General features: G+C 33.7%; 1 long non-coding RNA gene across 1 annotated transcript in view; it reads left to right on the top strand.

Moving 5' to 3' along the window:
• The first annotated feature begins 3,323 nt into the window (after positions 1-3,323).
• Positions 3,324-10,743, top strand: part of LOC146873159 (uncharacterized) — a 29,256-nt gene continuing 21,836 nt past the window's right edge. The window contains exon 1 of the long non-coding RNA XR_014981806.1: positions 3,324-3,614. This is a non-coding gene — a long non-coding RNA (uncharacterized LOC146873159). The remainder of the gene's footprint in view (positions 3,615-10,743) is intronic.

Genomic DNA, 10,743 nt, shown 5'->3' with positions numbered 1-10,743 from the left:
AAAAGAAAAACGAAAAACGAAAAAGAAAACAAACGAAACGAACGGAAAGAGAGATTCAGGAAATGGAGAGAAAGGAGAAATAATTGTTTGGAGAGAACGGATCGTATGGGAGTTGTCGCAAATTAACATCACAAATCACGAGTCGGTTGGTTTGGTCGACGATGCGTTTTCGCACATTCGTTCGTTCATTCGTTCGTTCGTTCGTTCGTTCGGTTCGTTTCCGCGAGGAAGTAAAGAAAAATTCACGCGTAATACGAGTCGCTGAGCTCGTCGCTCGCTCGCTCGCACGTTCGTTCGAGATAACATTGAATGGAAAACGAAATGATAGAAGAGGCACACTTTATTCCTTTCTGACCATGCTCCATAAAAACGTCGCTCGGCCCATATTTTACGGCGATCTCTTTCGTGTGTCGCTTTTATCGAACATTTGCGAAAAACAAGGACCAATCGAGTGGAAACTACAAATAACTATTCCGAGTTACATTAAAGAGAGAGAGAGAGAGAGAGAGAGAGAGAGAACGAAGTACGGTATTCAAAATATATCCTACATGTGTTAACTACAAGAAAAATCTTCGTCAATTGGATCCTATATGAATCACGAGAGTTATTTTATACGTATTTATTTTTCATCGTAATATATTCAATGCTTTTCTTTTTTCTTTTCAATTCAAAATAAAATATATATATATATATATAAATATGTGCGTTATAATTTTTCATCATAATTTTGTTTACATCTTTTTATTTTTCCTTTTTTTCTCTTTTTTTTTCTCTTTTTTCTTTTAATTCTTTTCACACACACACACACACACACACACACACATACAAATTTAATAAATATTTCTTATTATCGTTACAGATGTAACGTATACCGCGGTAATGCATGTATTTGTGTCAGATAAGATAAATAAGAGGATAGAGGAAGAAAGTAAAGAAAAGGAAAGGAAAAAAAAGGGGAAAGAGAAAAAAAAAAGAAAAGGAAAAGAGGACAAAAAATGTACTTGAAGAAGGGGAGTGGGGGGAGGGGGGGAGTGTAGCTTCGTGTAATTCCTTCACGGATTTTCCTTTTTGTCGTTCTTACGTTTTTCCTTCCTTTTTCTTTTCTTTTACTTTTTTCCTTTCTTCCTTTTTTTTCCCCCTTAGAGTTCCCTTTGAATGCCGGCAATTCCGATTCGCATATCGATCCTTCCATCTTAGACTTATCGAAGAACGATGTAGTAATAAACGTGCGACCTCGCGTTAGCAAGCATATCTACTTACATACCACAGGAAAATATTAAAATAAGTTTTCGAAGAATCCAAGGATTTCTTCGAGGAAAAAAAAATGTTTCTTCTTTCTTCTTCTTTTATTTTTTTATTTTTTATTATATATATATGTGTGTGTGTGTGTGTGTGTGTGTGTGTGTGTGTGTGTATTTTTTTTTCTTTCTTTTTCATTTCTCACATACTTCATACACGCAGCAAAATTTTAATATTCATGATAATGATGTTGGATAATCGTATAAGTTTTTCGCGGGAAATAACGCGATTAAATTATTTCACGTAAAAATTTATTCCATGCGATTTAATTACCTCTATTATTTCGCCGCATATAAAATTTGAGAAACTGCAGACAGTTACGTATATGTACGTACGTACGTACATGTATATGTATATATATATATATATATATATATATATATATATATATATATAGGCCATAAGTATTTCAAACAAAATAACATACGCGCCTATCGTAATCGAGAACACGTTGTTTAAAGTATCGATTTGTATCGTGAGATAACGAGAGTGTGCTTTATACGTTGGCGAGACCATTTAATTTTCAATGTTAATACGAACCGATGTTTAATAATTGTTACAACGACATAGAATATGGGGACTCGTTAATTGATAATAGAACGATGCTCGTTATCGTTATCGAATATAGATCGATGGACTTTGATGTAAAAATTTTTTAATGATACTAGATAGTGAATACATTACGTCGATAACAACGTTTACAATGATTCTTACTCTTTAAAAACAAAAAAAAAAATATATATATATATACAAGTGTATTAGTATATTGGAACAAATGTTACAAATGAGAATATCTCACAGTTAAAATGGGATCAGGAGTTTTTCAAAAGACAAATCGAATCAATTTTTATCGCATTCCAAGTACCATCCCGTACCTTCGTCTTACTCTTTATAATTAAACACGAGGCCCGTAGACAAGGGAGAGAATGAGAGAAAGGGAGAATGAGACAGAGGAGGGACTTTAATTAATATCTTTCGTGTCTTTACCCCAACCCGGCCCCACCCTCCTCAACTTAATGAAATGGCCTTATACTCTTTTCCTAGCCGTAATTCTCTCGCCTGTTGCGCAACTATTCGACTAAAACGAATAACCAAATAAGCAACAAATCCTTCGACGAGAACTTTTCGAAGAAGGAAAAACTTGTAAAGGAAAAAAAAAAAAAAAGTAAAAACGAAAGAAAGAAAGAAAGAAAGGAAGTAAGGAAGGAAGGAAGGAAGGAATAAACAGAAAAAGGATAAAAGAAGATAAGGAAAATAGGGTTCACCTCGTAGAAGGTAGCAACTCTCTCTTTCTTTTTTTCCTCTCTCTCTTACTCTCTCTGTCTCTCTGTCTCTCTGTCTCTTTTTTGCACGCGTACGCTCTTACTCTTTCATTCTCTCTCTCACTCTCTCTCTCTCTCTCTCTCTCTCTCTTTTAGTCTCGTCGAGCCTTCTCGCTTTACGAGCAATTTCTTCGATTACGAAGGAGCAAGCAAAAGATCGAAGAAATACGAAAGAGTACGATATCGACCGAAGAAGAAAAATCCTTAGATCTGGTGACGGTGACTTAACGACACCTCACTCTTCTCTCTTCATCTCTAGTTCTCTCCTTAGAGGTGAGAAAGGTCAATGGTGGGGATAATAATGGCGGCGAAGTGTTGGTCCTAGTCGAAAGTGGTAGTAGTATTAGTTGTAGTAGTAATAATAGTAGTAGTAGTAGTAGTAGTAGTAGTAGTAGTAGTAGTAGTAGTAGTAGTAGTAGTAGCAGCAGTAGTAGTAATAATAGTAGTAATAGTGAGCAATGGGGATGGGTCAGGATGGGTTGAAAGGGGGATCGAGGGTGACTCGAGGGAAGAACTTGGATCGCGTTTCGCGGGAGTGCAAACGGTTAATGTTCGATCGAAGGAAGATAGAGATAGAGAAAGAGAGAAAGAGAGAGAGAGAGAGAGAGAGAGAGAGAGAGAGAAACGTCCGTAACAATTCTGAACGACTCGAAGGTTATTCCAGGCTGAACGATAGCACCAGAAATAAGTAGTGCTCCGGTGATGTTAAAGGGAAGTATAGAGGCGGTGGTCCGGCCCCCTCCATACTTCTATCCCCATAACTCCTTCTCCTATTTTTCTTTCTCTTTTCTACCATTGGACACGGGAATTGGATGTTCGCGATAGAAGGAAAATCTACGGTACTCTGAAACTATTCTTTACCGCGTATTGACCGTGGGTAAATCAATCAAAGACAAGTCGTTTTGACCTTTACGATCGGATTCTCCTTTTAGAAGTGGAACGATGTGCGACAATGACATTTCTGCGCCTGCGTTCCCGATTAAACCTATACTGGTACGTATACGTATATATGTAACTATTTGTAAGAAGGATAGCGTAGACAGTGAGAGAGAGAGAGAGAGAGAGAGAGAAAGAGAGAGAGAGAATTGGAACATTGTTTGTTCGATCGCAATTACGTTCTCGTCGTCCTCATCGTCCGATCGTTTGATCTCTCTCTCTCTCTCTCTCTCTCTCTCTTTCTCTCTCCTGCGATCTCCGAAAAAGCAAGGATTTGAAATTAATTTCTATTATATGATATATAGACATACGTATTTTATATTTGACGTTCATACATATATATGTATATATATATATATATATATATATATATATATATATATATATATACAAGATATATAGAAGAGAAAAAAGGAAAAAATAAAATGTACGTTATATTAATAATTTGTTATGAATAATTTGATTGTAACAATATCTGCAAACATATTGAATAAAGTCAGTGAAATTGAATGTTTATCACGGATGACACTCGAAATAGTCAATATGTAAATTATACAATAATAGATATCTATTTATTTAATATAGACGCATCTGTTTTGCCTCAGAACGTTCGAATAAAGCTTCAGGCAAAAACATATCTAATATATACAATACGTTAATGTAAACGATCCTGTTGTTATTGTTTACACATTAGTATTGTCAGGCCAACGTTATACATTCTCCCTCTCTATCTTCCCCACTCCCTCCCTTCCACTCTCTCTCTCTTTCTCTCTCTCTCTATCCCCCTCTCTCGATCTCTCTGCCTATCTACGAAGCCAAATGGCTTCAGTTCGACATTGAACCTCGAGGCAATATGATCTCAGAGCACGCTATTAGATATATATATATAGGTACGTATATTTATGTATGTATGTATATATGTATGTTTGTACTTTTGAAAACTTTGCTTTCTCGTAACTATTATCTTATCAGGATACGACATAATTAATTTAATTCTTAATATTAATTATATATATATATATACATATATTTTCATTTATATAATTGGTTCTTCGATAACAGGAACTTTTATGTGACAGCTGACCTGGCTGATCGATATTACTATCGTCGATTATATTCATCATTTACTACATTTACCATCGTAAATCATAAGAAAACTAACCTCGAAGCTAATGACTCTTATATATTTTATTCGCAAATTTTGAAAATTTAATTATTAAGACGGTTAATCGTTAAATATCTAATATATATACATATATATCTTTATATTCGAAAAAGGCAATATTTTCTGTAATATCAATTTAATAAATTTTCCATAAGAAGTAATGAACAATTGTAAGAAAAGCGATTATTTATTCAATCGCAATTATGAGATTTAGATATAGATTAGATTTCTTCTGTTACAGGACAACCAATCTCTTTCGTTCTCTCGAACAAAAATCTTTTGCAATTTCAATCGATTTTTCTTTTTTCCTTTTTTCTTTTCTTTTTTTTTTTTTTTTTTCTTTCTTTCTTTCTTCCCTTCGTTCTTTTTCTACAGCACAACCTAGATATTTTAGATCCTCCCGTTTTCTACGTGCGCGCACACACACACACACACACGTGCGCACATGCACGCATGCACGCATGCACGCACACGTGCACAGACACATACATGCATACGTGAAAAACGTATATGTAAGCATAGATGGTAGATACGCAAGAGGGTGGAAACTAGGAATCCTCGAGTTGAAACGAAGCGAGCTCGATTTGGAGAAAAGGAAAGTGGCGACGATTTCTCGGGGGAGATTCGAGAATGCAGGCAAGTGAGAGAAAGAAGGAAAGAAAGAAATATATATATATATATATATATATATATATAGAGAGAGAGAGAGAGAGAGAGAGATAGAAGAAATGGTTAGAAAAAGAAGTAGAAAATGTACGAGATCTGTAGAAAGTGTCGAGTCGTTGTCACGGCCGCTTTTCCGCTTTTTCTCGAGCCTTATTTAATAAGTCTCGTAGAGTGAGGTTCATTCATAATATATAGAAACTAGATGAAAGAAGATAAATAAGAAAGAGTACATGTACCAGAATAAAAGGAGAGATAAATATAATCGTTCGTAGAAATTGAAATGCGAATTTTATATCGAATCATATACTAACGAATCGTGAAGAAGAAGTTAACGCGTTGAAAAAGAGAAATGAGAAATGTTAGAATATTCTATGAAAGAAGATCGTAAACGTTCTAATGTAGAGTCATCGTCGTCGTTTCAATGTTGAAAAGTAGAATCTTTTTTTTTTTTTGTTTTCTTTTTTTCTCATAACTCTCAATTTGTCAATTATTCTTTATTTTTATTCATTTCTTTTTTTTTTTTTTTTTTTTTTTAATATAACAAACGCTCGAAGCATTGTATAAATTTTATACTTTTAACCTTTTCTTAGGAGTCAATGTAATTTGAAAATTCCAGTTATTTCAGAATCAATTTTCCTCTTCTTCGTCTTCTTCTTGTTCTTCTTCTTGTTCTTCTTCTTGTTCTTCTTTTTGTTCTTCTTCTTCTTCTTCTTCTTCTTCTTCTTCTTCTTTGTGAAAAGTTACTTTCGATCTATCAAGGCCAAGTCTTAAGAACGTGTTCGTAAAAGGCTTCGTCGTTTAATTATCAAAGTTATTCAAGTCGGGACTGGTTTGCAACATGAAAATGAATTCATCCGTAGTTGTACAGTTTCTATGAAACTAATCATATCATTATCATTATCATTATTATTATTGTTGTTATTATTATCATCATCATCATCATCAACATTATTATTATTATTATTATTATTATTATTATTATTATTATTGTTATTATCATTGTTATTGTTGTTATTATTATTAAAGATAATAAAGAGTACGATAAACAATTCTAGTCAGGTCTTTCGCAGGTTTATCGCAAACGAATAAAAATTGATATGAGCTTGGAACGTCATGATGGTATAACGATTTATGAACGGACATTTTGCTAGCATAAAAAATTCAAGCTGTATGTCACGATAAATCGGATGCCCGTCACCATTTCATTCAGCCGTACCCTCCCGCGATTTCTCTTGTCCGAAATTCGTTCTCAAATCGAAAAGCGAGAGGTTTAAAATTTCACAGGTAGAATTTTCGATTGCTTTGAAAAGTCTAGGTATTTCTGATACTATTTCCTGGATTATTTTACGTATGCCATTTTCAACCATTGTACGCATCATATTCAGGATGTATTCTAGAACGACGTAAAACTTATCAAAAATATTTATGTTAACGAAAACGAATAAACGTTTGTTTAGGATTATAATATAGGGAGAGATTGTTTAACTTACGTCCGCCGTTTTGACCGACGGCAAATATTTTATATAAGCTTCGTTCGTTCTAATTTTGTATTTAATAATTCAACATGAAATTCAATTCGTATATTACATTTATATATACATGTATATATATATATATATATATATATATATATATATATATATACATACGTACACGAGAGATAGATATATTATGTAGTAATATTTTATATCATGTATAAGTGAATATATCTATAAAATATTATATCATAATATTTGATATACATATGCATGCATATGATATATAATACATACTCCAGGTCAGCCGTTTTCCAAACTATAATATATACTGGGAAAAGTCAATAACTGTTTCGTGAAAAATTACCTAAATTAATATTATTTTAATATTTTCATGTATTCAGTTTTACACAATTAAAATGTCAGAATGAACAGTTCGTTTCGTATATTTAAATTTTTCTATCTAATTGCTCAATTTATTTATTATTAATATTCAATTAAACAATAAAATAACGAACGCATTTCGTTATAATTTCAGGATTTTTAAAGCGTCACGTAATGAGGATATAATTTATTCATTCAAAGTAAAAAGAAAAAAAAAAAAAAAAAAAAAAGAAAAAGAAAAAGGAGAGAAAAAAATAAAAAGAATATATTTTCAAATGATACAATGAAAGATACTCAAGATAGATAGTTTGAAAGATTCAAAATAGAAAAGTAATAAAAATGAGAAGAATTATTCTTAATAAGATATCGTAGGATATCTAAAGCTTGAAGGACTAATGTGTTTACGTCTGCATAAATGCATACATACATATATACGTATACATACATACATACATACATACATACATATATATATATATATATTATCATTCGTTCATGTTATAAAGAAATTGTGATAATATCGCGATAATATTAGTCTACGTTCTATGGGATCGTAAATTCGCGTCGCCGTCATTGTTGGATATGTCGCCGACGTTCGGCTTTGTTTTTCCCCGCTGCCTTTTTATATCTCAGATCTCTCGAAATTTATTATTTATTGTCGCATTCTCGTCGTGGCTCTCGACAAGCCGACAAAAAACCGGAGTAATTACTCCCACTTGTTTCACGCAATATGATCGCGTTATTTCTCGAGTATTAGATCTCTGGAGAATGAAAGAAAAAGAAAAAGAAAGAACGAAAGAAATACCAGAAAAAGAGAGAGAGAGAGAGAGAGAGAGAGAGAGAGAGAAAGAGAGAAAGAGTTGCTTCGAACGTGCGGAACATTTCACAGCAACATTGCTATAGCTATCCCAAGTGAATTTTCCCCTTTTAAGAAAGTTCATCGGGCATTGAAAACATACCACCGTAGCTTTTCATGTAATCATTTTTATTAAATCCAACATAACGAAAACACAAATCGTCTTATCACGATTTACATTACTTTATTAATTTACTCGTTTATTTATTTATTTATTTTTATTCAATTATTAAAATTTTTCCTTTTTTTCCTTTTTTTCTTTTTTTTTTTCTTTTTTTTTTCATTTTATCGAAGAAATTTTCGTTGTCATTAATTTCTTCGTTATTCTATTAAAATAAATGGATGGATGGGGAGAGGAATGGGATGAGAAATATGGTAAGTTAGATTTATGAGAAGGAAAAAAATTCGATTACACTTGAATGAAATGTAACCGTTCGGATTTTAAATCAAAAAGGGGAACACCGGTTGGGACGATAAATATACGAGAAACTCGTGTAAAAGTTAATCGATTTTTTTTTAAGATCGTTGGATTTGGAAAAGTCAAGAGGTGGTGTCCTGGTGAGTCGAGGAGAAAGCCAAAAAGAAAAGTCGTTGGACGAATCTCGTTCGTTTTTTGAGACTCAAGCAGGGCGCCGGCCTTGGAACACACCTGCTGTTCTTCTCAACCTTTTCTATTTTCTCTCTCTCTCTCTCTCTCTTTTTCTCTTTCTCTCTTAGCGATATGTTGTCCTTGCTCGAACAATTCCTCCGAACAACCTTGGACTTAAATATTAGCCGAAGAAATGGCGAACGCGTGGCGGCTTGTAAAGACTAAAACGGTCGAAGGGTAGCTTGCCTTCTCCACACGCCCTTTTCTAACTGAAAGAGAGAGAGAGAGAGAGAGAGACAGAGAGAGAGAGAGAACTTTGGAAGGCCAAAATTGAATAGTTTCCCTTTCGAAGTAGTTATCACTTCGTGGCGGGACTCCACCAGCTGGCGGTCGCATTAAAAACTTTGGCCGGCCATGATTTTCCAATTTCAATGGTCAGGCACGTGCGAGGCCGATTACGTTGATGGCATATCCAAAGTCCCTCCATTCTGCAACCCCCATCCGGCTTTTACGTCTCTTTAAACCGAATCGCTCCGTGACGTCGATTCTTCTCTCTCTCTCTCTCTTTCTCTCTCTGTATACACGTATATATCTCTATTTCTGTCTTTCTCTTTTTCCCATAAAAACCACGACAATTCGCTTCATTTCTCATCCCACATAGCAACAAAATTCTATTATACAGTTTAGTATGTACATATATATATATATGAATGTATATATGCGTGCATATATATACATATATATATACATATATATATATGCATATATATATTCTGAAAACCATGTTACATCACTGTCGAACGTTACGAGAGATACTTTCAGTCATTCATATTTTAATCGACCGCGGAATTCGTTTTATAAATCGTATTGAAAATATAACACTAGCCGCACCACTGATAATATTCGAACAATCTCTCATTCTATTTCTCTCTCTCTCTCTCTTTCTCTCTCTCTCTCTTTCTCTCTCTCTCTCTTTCTCTCTCTCTCTCTTTCTCTCTCTCTCTATACCTCGCTTTAACTTTTATTTTTATATATTTTTTTATTTTTTTTACCTGTTTTTATACATATATTTTTTCCATTTTTTTTTTTAATTTCTATTTGTTTTTCTTTTTTTTTTTATTTTTTTTTATTTCTTTTATTTTTTTTATTTATTTATTTTTTTTTTTTTCAACAGAAAAACATTTCGATTCGTATATCGCAATCGAGATTCCTTCGTTTGAAATCGACCAAACGTGGAGAACGATAAACGATATCACATTTAAAAACGTGAATTACCGAAATACCGAAGAGTCGATTATTTATTTTGCATATTTTCCGATTAGTTTGAATACGAATTTTCTTCTCTCTCTCTCTCTCTCTCACTCTCTCTCTCTCTATCCCTTCCTCCCTCCCTCCCTACCTCTCTCTTTTATTGTTACTGCGGAATTTCGTTTAAACTGAGCGATTATTTTGTGCGGCATCTGCTACCGACCATGTAGTGAAAGAGAGAGTAGGAAAATACATATAAAATGTAGGGACAAAGGGAGGAGAGGGTCGGTCTGTTTCAAGGGGGCAAGGGAAAGAGATGGAGAGAGAGAGAGAGAGAGAGAGAATAGGATGAAAGGGGGGAGGGGGCCAGTAAACGCGTACGTTTCTCTTCCGCAATAAATTATTACGAAGTGAAGTAGACGCTAGTGAAAAAAAAAAATGACGTGGAAAAAAAAGGGCTCGCCCAACAAGGACGGAAGAAATGAAATATTTGTTAGCCTCAATGTAATGTAAACTTCGAAATTGCGGCTTAACTCATGGTACAAGTTCGGACTATCATATTTTTCTCCATCGTATTACAAACTTATAGAATTTTTTTCGTATTATTAAAAATTCGAATGAAATTCATTATTAGAACGTATATATTTATACGTGCGAACGTACGAACGAACGAACGAACGAACGATCATACGATCGATCGACGAATTAAACGAGTCCGTTTCTTTCAAAGATTCATTAATTTCATTTTAAATCTTTTGGAATAAGTGGAAAATTACGACAGTTTAACGGAGAAAAGTTAGAAT

This window comes from Vespa mandarinia, chromosome 2 (genome assembly GCF_050613455.1).
Source record: "Vespa mandarinia isolate Hongniang chromosome 2, ASM5061345v1, whole genome shotgun sequence".
NCBI classification, from domain to species: Eukaryota; Metazoa; Arthropoda; class Insecta; order Hymenoptera; family Vespidae; genus Vespa; species Vespa mandarinia.
Note: the sequence above shows the minus strand (reverse complement) of the source record. Positions and strands in the feature narration are given on the sequence as shown.